The 12607-nt window shown below is 28.4% G+C and overlaps 1 long non-coding RNA gene across 1 annotated transcript in view; it reads right to left on the reverse strand.

The window, feature by feature from the left end:
• The window catches only part of LOC108694397, a 17588-nt gene extending 12724 nt beyond the window's left edge, over nt 1–4864 (reverse strand). Inside the window, exon 1 of the long non-coding RNA XR_001932077.1 lies at nt 4807–4864. This is a non-coding gene — a long non-coding RNA (uncharacterized LOC108694397). The remainder of the gene's footprint in view (nt 1–4806) is intronic.
• Nucleotides 4865–12607: the final 7743 nt, after the last annotated feature.

Genomic DNA, 12607 nt, shown 5'->3' on the forward strand with positions numbered 1-12607 from the left:
GCAAAAGCGTAAAGAATTAGGTCAATAATCGAGCAAATAAGAATGTAATAGTTAACTAATTAAAATATTGTATATAATTATATGTTAAAATATCTTTTTTTCGACGAAGGCAGTTTTATTTACATTTAAAGTAAAGATTGTAAATCTTTATTATATAAATTGAATATTTTTATTATACAGGGTATTCGAAAAATCCCAGACCCCTATATCATAAAAAGTAAGCATTTCTGAGAAAAATATTTCATACAAAAGTTGTATAGTTTAAAATGATTTATTTACTGATCTTGTCAATTTGACCTTGGTGGGGTCACCAAATTGATTTTTTTAAACGAAACATCCTATTTTTTATTTCAGAATCTAATAGCTGGTGTCAAAAGTTTTTCAAAATACTATAATAAAGTTATTTTCCTTTAAATACTTTTCAAGTTATAAGACCACAGCATTAGTATTACCAAAGGTGTCTGACCTATGGCTAAAACCTCGTAAGTGTTGTTCAGGATCGTGACTTGGATAACATTTTGTCAAGATCAAGGCTATTGGAGTTTGTACTTCTTATTTTCATTTTTCCATACAAATGAATTTTTAGTGCAAAAATGAAAAGAAGAGAAATAATCTTCAATGGCCTCGATCTTAAATGTTATGCAATAATAATTATGGAAATAAATGTCGTAATTACTGTAATTTCCAAGTTTTATAATTTGAAAAGTACTTAATAGAAAATAACTTTATTATAATGTTTTGAAAAGTTCTTGACATCAGCTATTGGATTCTAAAATAAAAAATAAGATGTTTTCGTTTAAAAAAATCGATTTGACCTTGATCTGACCTTGGTAATGTCTAAGGTCAAAATGATAAGATTTTTTTATTTACTTTATAAAAATGCCAAATATTACCAATCTCAGATATATATTTTCAAAATATGAAATTCTTAATACCAAATTCCATATCCGTATCCGTATCCATTTCCGTTTCCGTTTCCATTTCCGTTTCCGTTTTTATGTTCGTTTCCGTTTCCGTTTCCGTTTCCATGTCCGTTTCCGTTTTTATTTCCATTTTCGTTTCCATTTCTATTTCAGTTTCCGTTTTCATTTGTGTTTCTATTTCCGTTTCCGTTTTCATTTTTGTTTAAAAGTAATTATACAACATTAGTACTTCAATTAAATGTATTTTCTGTTTATGATTGGAGCAAAGATTTTATATGTTTTTTAAAAAATAATAGTATTACTTTGATAAATAAAGTTTGAAAAATCCCAGTAGAACAACAAGTCACAATAATATCAAAATGAATTAGAATGAATCGAAAATGATTAAAAAATGTCTTTTAATGATCATTTTGGAGTCATTTTGATATCATAATGATTTATTGTTCTGCTTGGGATAGATTTGGAATAGGAAGTCATTTTTTTTCTTCGAGGAGCACACATACAAGTGCGTATAATAATTTATATAATGGTTTTTTCTGAGAGAAGCACGCACTTAATGCCATTTTTTTTATCTTTTTTTAAAAAGGTAAATTTATTATTTAAATATTCGCAAACTTCCTTGGCAAATCTCACGCTTTCGAAACAAATATTTCGCCGTTGAAATGACGAAATAATTTTGTTGCCAAAGTTCAGCTAGGGGTAGGTCCATTTATTGCAGCAGCGGCATGCATTTCGATCTCGAATCTCAAATAACGAAGGCACAGCTTGGCCATTCTTTCTCATTTTGTCGACGGCGAAGTCAGCGCGTGTTCGTTAAGACGGACGGTAAGAATCCCGGCGCAGTCGTCACTGATTGCGCAGTCTAATTATAATTTCCGGAAGGCTCGGGCAATTAGCATTCAGCAGCTGCAACGAGCAACGTTGCACGGCTGCGCATCTTATTATATCGTCTTTTGTTGTACGAGTGAGCGACTCAAAACTGCCGGACGCGTTTGAGTCGGCGCGACGATGCTGACGGCATCGAATAAAGGACGACTATTTTCTTCCATATTTCTAAGCCTTTTTGCTTATACAACTAATAATTATTATAGAATTATAACGGCGGTGTGTATCGACTCAAAGGTGTGGGAGAAAACAAGTCGAGGAAATATGCCCCATTAGGCGTAATTACTTCAACGAGAAACGTACGATTGCCACACCTGTCGCCACGCGAGAGAACGCTGCAAACGTTTTGCAAGTAATGACATTTATCATGGATATTATTCACGTTAAGTAAAGACTCGTTTTACTCATGACGCAAATTACATTGATAAGTATCGTCTATTTCAATTAAAAGTTCTAGATAGAGAATCAACATAACATGTTGTAAACGTATCTGCGAGATGGACATTTCGTGATAGTAAACGTTGATATAATTATCTCAAACAATACAACCTAAAATCAAAACATAAGCTGTATTTTAGACGGTTCCCGCAAAAATGTTTTTAAAACATTTTTTGAACGTCTTTAAGACATCTTATGTCCTGATGTTGAATTTTTTGTTATTTAAGATATCAATGATATTTTATTATATCAAATCATATCTATCATTTCCTAGTGTTTTTGAATCCTTGTGGTCCTGTTATATTTTTAATATAAGAATATTTAATTTTTAATTTCTATGCCTTAGCAAAAATTAATAGGTTATTGAATTTGTATTCTTGGCTTTATATATCATTATGACTTTTCTATTCAATATTATGAATTTTTTAGATTCTTTAACTTCTAAGATTCTTAATCTTTCAAAAAATTAAAAAATTTTTAAATATATTTTTGAAGATTTCTTTTTTTGTAAAATTAGCTTATTAATATTATTAAGTTTTTTACAAATTATAATTATAATATAATTATAATAAAATCAAAGTTCTATTTGTATTTTGACACACACACACACACATACACACACACACACACACACACATACACACACACATCCTTCTATCTAAATAGATCATTAATTTTATAGTGACAGAAGTTTTGAAAATTTATATCCTCGTGTTCTAAGTTCTAATATTATACATTAATTGCACATATTAAGTAAGTTTTTAAAGTCTTAAATGATAGGATTGAATCTAAGACCGGTACCAAGTCATCTCCCAAAAGGCAATGGACTCTTGTATGTATATTTGACTACACTGCCTGTGAAGAGGCATTGATCTTGCAAAGGGTTCCACTAGCAGACCGATTAGTTAGTGTCGTATGTCGATTGGTTGCTCTTGCTTGCTCTTGCGGAAATTACGTCATCGGTACACAAACGCGACGCGCCGATTGCTACCGCAGCTTTCGAAATAACGCCTTTAATCGAGCATCGAAATCGCACATGAAAACCAACCAGCAAAACTGCGGCCAGCGGAAGGTGCTCCATGAAACATTCATAACTTCCGGCACTGGTTGCGGTTACCGCTCCGCGGGCAAGTATACGCAAACACACGTATGAGTGATATGTGCAATCATGTCGGTGAACGTTGTACCGGAGGCTGTCACCGGTCTAGGGCTAACATCGATTTCAATCTAGGGTCGCTTCGCTCCGAGGTCCTCGCAATGAAATCGAATGTACCGGTTTTACGAGATCATTCGGACATACTGGGGTCGTGGCATTGGTTTATGCTCAAAGGCATATTGCTGTATCGTAATGCATCATATACTTCACACGTATATATATTTTGTCATGTACATAGAATACTTGAGTACCTATATATAGGGTGTCCTAATTATTGACACAGCATTCGTGTATATCCTGATGGAAAAAAATCGCTGAAATTGTTGGATTCGACAATGAAATTGTTGATATAAGAAATAAAAATATTGTTGTTGAAAAATTCTTTCACCATGAATAATACTTTTAATATTGAAACACTATGAATTTTAACGATAATTAATGAAAATTAAGATTAATGAAAAATACTGAAAACTAAAATGAAAAATATTTAATATTCATACATAATTTATTCGGAGATATTGAATACTGAATTATATTAAATACAATGAATCCTAAAGATAATTATTGAAAATACATTAAAAAAATGAAAAATAATACAAAACATGTAATATTTCTATAATTTGTTATACACTGAAATATTTTGAAATATTATGAATTTTGAGAAAAATTAATGAAAATATCTGAAAAGTAATGAAATGGGAACGAAATACACAATATTTTTATAGATTTGTCAATGAAAGTTATCGAAAATGAAAATAGAATAATTAAATTGTTGGAATTAGTAGTTGGAAAGATTGTAATGAGTGAAATTTGCTGAAATATGATAAAATTTGCTGAAATATTGTAACAAAAAGTTTTGAATATAATGGATAAGAAATTGTTGAAATATTCTGTTGATATAATACATTAATTATGAAAGCAAAGAAATATTAAAGTACTTTTATTTAACTTCTTTCTATAAAAAGAAATTAAATTATATATAAGTGGATAAATATTAATTGTTGAGTTTAAAAATGTAATAAATCAATATATGTATGTAAAAGCAGTAAAAAAATGTATATGAAAATGATATGAAATGATTTTTTAAATTTCTTAAAATGTATTAAATCATTTTTTCTAATAAGATTTTTCTTTAAGATTTATATAATACGATTTGGACTTTCATTATGATTCACTTACAATTGTAATAATTGTGAATTTTTATAAAAAATACTGAATTTTAATGAATTTTGTTGAATAATTCGTCACTACAAATTTTCGTATTCAATGATTTTCACTGTAATCTTAATGATTCAGATTGAATTGTTAATAAAATTTTAATGAAATATTGAAAACGGATCAAATGATAAAAATTTTAATATGAAATTTAGTAAATTTCGATAATATTTCATCATTTTTCATTACAATTTCAGTAATATTATCATCATTATTCGTCACAATTTAGGAAAAAATTTCCATCAGGATAGATAGAGTGGACTAAACTGATTGTGTCCAAAAATCCTCTATCATTTTACAATTTCCGCAATTTTTGTTTAGTTGCTCAATAAGCAAAATGTCTAAAATCGACGCACAAGATAATTCTAAGATATCATTAAGAGTTTTTTAAGAAATACCTTTAAGATATTTCATTAAAAAACTTTAAAATATATCTTAAATTTATCTTACATGTCGATTTTACCTACTTATTCGACAATATTTAGAAATTAACATTTTGTTAAGTATTGGGAAAGTATAGTTTTCGTTTAAGTATTGGGAAAGTATAGTTTTGTTAATTTAGCTCTATATGTATACGCGCTGCGTCAATAATTAGTAAACATCCTGTATAATTGCAAAACACTAATGGATTCGACATAAAACGTAAAAACATGTGAAATTTTAAAAGTATATTTAATCCTCCGCCGATAATGTTGGACTTCAAAGATATGGTCCATTTTTTTGTTTGATTTTGGATGCGTTCCATTTTTTTACTACAAACGCTCGAAATATTTGATTGACCAATCAAAAAATAATTTTACTACTTGAATAATCCTGAAAATGTTTGAGAGAATGTAATCTGAAATTTATCGATTTAAATCTAAAAAAATAAGTAAAATATAATCCAACTTTTATAATAAAAAGATTTTTTTATCTTAATACATATTTCTTTGAATAGTCCTAACAAGTAAACGTTTACTTACAGTAAATAAATATTTACACAATAAAAATGATAGTTAAATCAAATTAATGGTTTTTATATCAAATAAATATATGTTTACATTTAATAAATATTTACTTAGAACTATTCAAACAAATATTTAAAATTTAATATTTTTTTCAGTATGATAACAAATATTCATTGTTAAAATATTTAAGATTTTTTATCATAAAAGATTGAATAGTCTGAATGAAATATGAAGTCAAAATATCTCGTATTTCAAATATCAATAGATTTGTATGCAAAAAACAAAATATAAAAATATCTCTCAGTTGAATCGAGTAATTAACTGAGAAATTAAATTTCTCCAATCTGCACGATTATTCCTGCGATTTATGAAATAGTACTTTTAGACAATTATTCTCTGCCACAGTTTTAACAATTGCTTCCTGCTACACTCGTATATTTCGCTCATAACCTCAAGCCCTTTTCTCGGTAACTTAATGAACGGTCGATTATTTCCAAACGATTTCACTGCCCCTAACGCGCATACCCTTGACAGATGGTATAGCGATAAAATTACATTTCACCTTCTTGGAAATCTGATGAGGGAACGATTACTTCATGGCCGACCCTAAACCCAAATACACTTCCCTCTATACGTTTCACGATAATGAAATTACATTTCGTCTCCTCGCGAGCTTCGAGAAATTCGATGAAGGAACGATTACTTCCAAACGATCCGTCGGCGGTAGTGAATATCAACGGGATATCCCGCCAACCTCGAGATACGAGAGAGAGTCCGAGAAACTCGATAATCAATTTGCATTCGATAATCCACGATCATTAAGACGGATGTATTCGGCGGAGCTGGCATCTCAGAAACCCCGAACTACCGGCCCGGAAATCGGCATGCGGATTAGACGCTTTGTCGTCGCTGTGGCGGCATGGCTTCGATCTACTCTGGTCCAGAATTCCCCGGTTTGCTTATGAATGGTTCATGCCGAGTTAACGTGCAACCACGTGCATACATACGTATCTGCGCTCCGCGCATTCAGCCGCGCATGAATGTTTTACCCGACTACGGAAATTACGAGGAGCGCCCTAAAGATCAAGTACGAGAGAGCGAAGCTTGGAAGATTTGAGAATCTTAAGGTAATAAAGACGATACGAGAGAACGACGCTAGAAGATGATATTAAATATTCAAGAATTTAAAATATCAAAAGCTTTGAGACTATATTGTACACAGATTATATATAGATTATATTTAATTAATTTTTCTGCTAATTTTGATTATTCAAAAATATAAAAGGTAATAAATTATAGAAAATATAAGTTGGCCCACAATATCAAAAATTCTTTTAACATTGTTTTTCTTTTAGAAGATTATTAGTATTAAAAAATAAAATTCGATTATCGTTCTTCATAAGAAAAAAATCGAATACTCTTTCGCTCTCTAAAAATATAAAAAGGTAATTACTTTAATTTTTTTTAATAATATAGTATGTTTTTTAATGTAAAACAATTTTTTCTTATATTTATGTAAAAATATTAATAATTAATATTTATAATCTTCAAAAAACTGAATATTGAAATGTATTAAAGACTATAAATCTTTGTTAGAATTCTAATAAATACAGGCTGTTCAAAATCCCAAAAACCCCTTAAATATCTTAAAAAGTAGCATTTCTGAGAAAAAGGTTTCATACAAAAATTGTGTATATTTTAAAATGTGTATATTTTAAAATCTATTTACTGATTTTATCAGTTTAACTTGACTTTAATGACATCACCTCAAGTCAAACTGATAAGATTAGTAAATAGACCATTTTAAACTATATAACTTTTGTATTTTTCTCAGAAATGTTTACTTTTCAAGATAGTTAAAAGATTTTTTGAATATCTTGTATATCAACATTCTAAAAACAGATTATACACAATATGTACAATAGAACAAATTTATGTAAGATAAAATATGTGTATAATTTTATTTAAGAGATAGGAGAAATTTTGACTTGCTTGGAGAAATTGCTAATTGCTCCCTTTAAAAGAAATGAATCAATTTTAAAATGTTAAGAAAGAATAATATTTCTAATAGTCGCCAAGATAATTCATACTTTAATAAATCACTTAATTCAACATTCAATAATATACTATAAAAGCAGAGAATCCTAATTAATTATTCAAGTGTACGAAGACCTATAAATATATCCGATGAAACAAGTTGATATTTATTAGTAAGGATATTACGATTTTTATTTATATTACGATTTTATTCTTTCAGTTATTCAATGTGATATTAAAATTATGTATTTAACCTTTTGCATGTGAAATAATAATAATCGAAATGCAGTAAGAGAAGAGATTTTGCTTAATGTATAGAAAATATACATTAAAATTCTAAATTGTGATACCTGGATGGAAACATATTTCTGACGCACAGAGCATAAACAGAACATAAAAGTCAGAAACAATGAAATATACAGGAGGTATATGATTACATTTAATTATCTTAGTTATTTATAATATAACATTTCAGATCTCTTTTTCTTTTTTTATCAGCTAATACAAAAAAATATAAAATAGTTTAATTTAATATGAAGCATTTCCGCTGTTTTTAAATACGAGAATGATATTAGCTCTTTTATAAAAACAAAGATATAATTTATTACAACATGAAGGGAAATTTAAAATATATGATCTGTATTTAATTAAAATATATTATTTCAATGATCCATTCGCCAATGCATACGAAGAGAGAAGAGTGCTCTGCTAATGTTACCACATAATTGGCACTTCAGTGCAAAAGGTTAAATTATTTAAATTAATTATATGATCAAAATCCCTGTGATTGTTCATTGACATGAAATCGAGCTAGAAAAAATAATGCCGCCCGAGGCAAAAGAAGAAAGGTATTAAATAAAAAAATTCCAATACTCAATATCCTGTAGATATGTTTTACCATTATTTAATAATCCATACATCGTGTTTGAAAAATACATGATATTGCAAATGTAATACCCAATATATGGTCGATTAAATAATGTAAAGAGCTCCATTCTTGTAATGTGCTGCAATATTACATTTATATAAATATATCAACAATTAACACAAATATTAAAATATAACAAAATTATATTATATAATACAAAATTATTATTTGTGTCTCATTATATTTTTCTCAAATAAATAAACAATTTTTCTTGTGTAAAAGTATACGACATTTTCCCAGCTCGATTCAATTTTTGCATCGTGCGTGCAAATGCGAAAGATGCAAAGATGCACATTCATCTTACCTGGAATTGTAAAACCGTTGTAACTCAACGTAAATGAGCATCTCGAGGCCAAATCGTCTCCATTCTGATGGCTTCATATATTGTTCCCCTATAGGGAACAGAATGTCTATTTCGTCTCCGTAGTTGTTCTTTTGTGCATTTCCCAGCAAAAAATGTTACACTCATTCCTTTCGTGAATAATGTGACTATCTGTTGAAAATTAGAGACAACGATCATCATTATAAATTCCTTATCACTGTTAAGAGAAAAAAAAAGGAAAAAAAAATTCAAGAAAAATATTTTTTTGAATTCTACACGAAAAGAACGATTCTGCTGAAGTATCTAAAAATTTAGCTAGATACAGATATATTAAAAATAATTTTGGTCCATTAAAATAATTATGTAGTAAAGTAAAATTATTTAGTGAAATTATTATGATACTCAAATTGTTAGAATGTTAAAACTTTTTGCAACATTATCATTATCCATACAGCACATTTCATCCGAAGAACATCCTGGGAATGTAGAACATTCTTAATAGAACGTCGAACATTCTTAGGACGTCATCCCTTGGACATTGCTTTATAGGCACTCTAAGTAATTATTTTATATGATCCAACAAAATTATCTTCAGATCAGCTAAATTTTTAAATACTTCATCAAAATCATTTTTTTCGAATACAAAGTGTTTCATTGAATTTGTATATATAGGAAAAAATACAAAACTTGTTCATTTAGCAAAGGAATAGAAAATCGTACTTTTTACTTAAAAGCTCATAATTCAAAAATTATGAAGAATATTCTTAAATTTTTTTACAGCGCAGTAAACTGTACTCTTCCCTTTCTTATGTAATTTTTTCATAATTTTTTTGCGCTATTATAATATTAAAAATGAAGATTTTTCAGTATGGTACGATTTTGGCAATGAAGAAATTTTATTGCTACTTTCCTAAATTGCATCATACCAATATTCAATAAAATTCTTTAAAACATTATGATAATGCAAAAAATTAAAAAATTATATAAGAAAGGAAAAAATTGTATTTTTATTATGCTGTTAAAAACTTAAGAAAATATTTTTCTTCGAAAGAATAATTTTTGAAACACATGATAATTTCAAAAAGTAATTTATGGAGTTTCTGCATGAAACAAAATAAACATTTCGTAGATTTACATAATATACATTTTTACATAATAAAAATGTAAGAGATGGAAAAATATTAGATAACGTGCGATTTAAGAAGTTAGATTGTGGTGCGATTTAGAGAAATAGAGTATTTTTTAAACTTTTATTTATTCTATCTATATAAAAAAATGTAAAGCAAACTTTAATTCTATTAATTTAATTATAATAAAATTTAATAATAATATTCTAATCATGACAAATAGTCAAAACTTAAGCTATTTAACTTACATTTTTTTCTGTAATTCTACTATGAATATGTTAAAAAATAGCAACGTTATTATGATTTTTTTATTTATGTAGATAACATTCCTGTTGTACTTCATTATGAGTATAATAGAGTAGCATTATAGTTCTTAAATATAGTTCTTAAATAACCCATAAGAAAGTATATAAATATAATAATTGAATTTTTAAGCGAATTAGTGTGATTTGAGAACCGGTGCGATTTTGACAACTTTACCCTATTTTTATTTGTAGAATTCGAAAAACTTTTTCATATGTTCTCTTCTCTTTAGGCAATAAATTACAATAATGATCATTGTTTCCAATTTTCAGATAGTCGTGTTAATTGAGATGAGTTAGAGGTAATTCAATGTTACCGAGATACCATTTTGATTCACGCACGTTTACAAAAGCAGGAATGAGCGTGAACATTTCTTGCTGAGAATTGCGTGAAAAGGCAACTATGTTTCTTCCATTTATGTGATTCATTCGTCATTAAAAAGAGGCGAGTGGGAAAATTATCGTCAGAATATTGCAAGCTTGTGAATGTCGATTTGAACACAATTCCAATGGGAAATTTCACGCTCATGCCTACTTTTATAAACATGGATGAATCAAAATGATACCTTGGCAACATCAGATCACTTCCGATTTGTCTTAATTGAATTACGCGATTATCTGTTGAAAATTAGAAACAATAATCATTATTATAATTTACCACTCTTAGAGAGATAAGAGAACGCGAAATAAATTTTTCTTTCAAATTCCACAAAGTACATACATGTTGTTCTGCGTTGTTTTTAATATATATCATACATACTCATTTAGCGAATCAAATCGGCGTTCACGAGTCAGATTTCAATTCCTGGCGATGACTTTTTCGCTTGTTTCTACTTTAACGACAAATTAATCGCGAAATCGAGAAACGCGCGCGCACTTTTAATCACGGAACTTTTCCGCCCGTCTCGCCTATCACGAACCGTGAATGGCGTGAATCATGGTAGAAGAGACTTCGCACAATAAAAGGAACAGGGAATAAGAATTTTAACCTATCAGAAACTGTGTATTACACAATACATAATTTCTGATAAGTTGAAATTCTTATTCTCTGTTCTCTGTTCCCTATTCCTTTTATTGTGCGGAGCTCCTAACACACACCATGGCGCGAATTCTAATGGCGCTTCAGTGGCAGTAACGGTTACTTTCGATTTGCTTCAAATTTGAGCGCGTGGCTAAATTCGGTGTGTCAGTGTCGCCAACGTACTGATATAAATATATCGATAAATGTTGTTTAATGAACATACTCCTTTATTAGATTCATTTTAATGAACATTCGTTTATTAGATACATCTTAATGAGAAATTCATTTGATACATTTAAATATATAATATATTATTAAATACGTTTCTGGCTATACATTTTAAAATTAATTTCTGGGGTTTAATTTGTAATAACAGGTCTGATGCAAACATATTTTGAACGAAATAATGTAATTTTAATTGTTCTCAAATACTGAATATAATGTGCAATACGTTTTATTCTTAATGTATGTATCTTTTAATTGAATTTAGACCAGTGATGCGCAACCTACGGCTCAAAGTTTCTACGAATTTTTTATTTACGTGTGGGATGCAGAAAATAAAAATAACCTACACGAAAAAGAAATTAAATATAAAATCATATTTTCTATCTTTTTAGGCAAACGAAATATATATTACGTGGCTCCAAAGATTCTATCTACTTATAAAATAGTTATTTCTGAAAATTCTTTAAAAAAATTATGTAGCACTGAATTATAGACAATTTAATTGAATTTTGAAAATATTCATATCAATAGAAAAAAAATATTGTACCTACATTCTTACTTGCTGAAATTGAATTTATTGCGAGTGGGTATAATTGACGAGTCAAATCCCCTAAATTTGCTCGCCACGTGTTTTTATAATTTAACATCGAAAGTATTCATATATAACGGAAAATATATACCTATTCATTTCTAACATGATTATAATCCGCAAGTGGATTGGAACTTCGATGACACTATATTTTTATTTTAATTCAGACGCTCAGCTAAATTCAGTGTATTAGTGCCAATATACTGACGTCCAATACATCGTAATACTGAAAATGCTTCTTTATTAGCTTTAAGATTAATAAAAAATGTATTTATTGATATTACGTTTAAATGTATATAATATATAAATATATGTATGTATAATATATAAAGTATATAGCTAGAAATATAAAAAATATTTCTGGCCATATATTTCAAAATAAAAATATTTTTGTTGCGTATATAAGCCAAAATACAATTTTGAAATTCTACACGGAAAAAAAATAATGATATATTATATCATTATTTATAATAATAATAACATTAGCCAATA

This window comes from Atta colombica, unplaced genomic scaffold, assembly GCF_001594045.1.
Source record: "Atta colombica isolate Treedump-2 unplaced genomic scaffold, Acol1.0 scaffold12, whole genome shotgun sequence".
In the NCBI taxonomy this organism is placed as follows: Eukaryota; Metazoa; Arthropoda; class Insecta; order Hymenoptera; family Formicidae; genus Atta; species Atta colombica.